Here is a 1138-nt window from a genome sequence, read left to right as displayed (position 1 = left end):
ATGTTTTGCTGAAAATAAGTTTTTGAAAAATGGCTGCAGCGGTACATCAACAGATAACTTGCCAGACATTCATGCCGGATACGGAAGAGGATGTGGAACAAGGAGTATCGTTGCTGACATCAGATAGATCTTGGCTGAGAGCAGAGAACACCAGAGAGATGTTTTCTTGTGTTCCATCCACTTACGCAAAGGCATTTGACTGCGTGGACCATCACAGACTCTGCACAAGCTGATGAGGATTGGGGACTCCCAGACCTTGCATCATGCTCACTCAGAACTTGGCATCTCCAGGGCTTCCAGTCCCCGGCCTGAGAGGGGCGCAGACCTGTCCTCAGTGGGAAACCCCCTGTCCCCATCTGCGATCCCCCGGTGGCTGGCTCAGGGCAGTGGACAGGGGTGACCATCAGGACACTCTTAGGCACAGTGCCAGCCAGTCATGCTCACTGCTCTTTGTGGTTCCTCCTCTGTCCTTGGAGGGCGGGAAGGGGGACCTTAAAGGGGTAGAGAGTGGAAGGAGGAGGAGGAGAAAGAAGAAGAAAAGCCCTGCCCACCCTGAGGACTTGTCCCTAGAGTGTCCTGCTGTGGAGATGTCGTCCCATGACACATTAGGAGGACTGCAAACCCTGGACCAGTCTAGGGAGACAGGAACGGGACCCGTGGCTTCTTGGGCCCAAGGCAGGGGAGGCTGGGGGGAGGGGAAGCTAACCACAGGAGGACAAGAAAGAAGAAAATGTTCTAAATTTGATTGTGGTGATGATTGTACAACTCTTCTCCATATGGTTGAACTATCGAATTGTGTCCCAAGAAAACAGAAAAGTAAATAAAGAAAACCTGGTTACAAACCTTAAAAAAAAAAAGTGAATGAAATAAGAAAAAGAAAGGCGATTTTCCCAGGACACCCCTGAGGAATGCTGATGTGCTTACGCACACGGCTCGCATTCCATGAAACACCCGGACTTGGATACATTAGGACACAACCGCAGCCTGCCCAAAAGAGGTGGTGGCTCAGGGGCAGAGGGGGCTTTGGGGACCCTGGAGCAGGCAGGCCGGGAGAGGGGTTCTTGGCTGGGACCTGGTTCTCTGTGCTAGGCAGGTGCTGCCAGGTTCCCCCCTGTGCCTTGGGGCCCTCTATCTGGGG

The sequence above is a fragment of the Echinops telfairi genome, unplaced genomic scaffold (assembly GCF_000313985.2).
Source record: "Echinops telfairi isolate 266 unplaced genomic scaffold, ASM31398v2 ScPeMD7_3;HRSCAF=10, whole genome shotgun sequence".
Taxonomy (NCBI): Eukaryota; Metazoa; Chordata; class Mammalia; order Afrosoricida; family Tenrecidae; genus Echinops; species Echinops telfairi.
The sequence above is the reverse complement of the archived record's forward strand: the minus strand, read 5'-3'. Positions refer to the sequence as shown.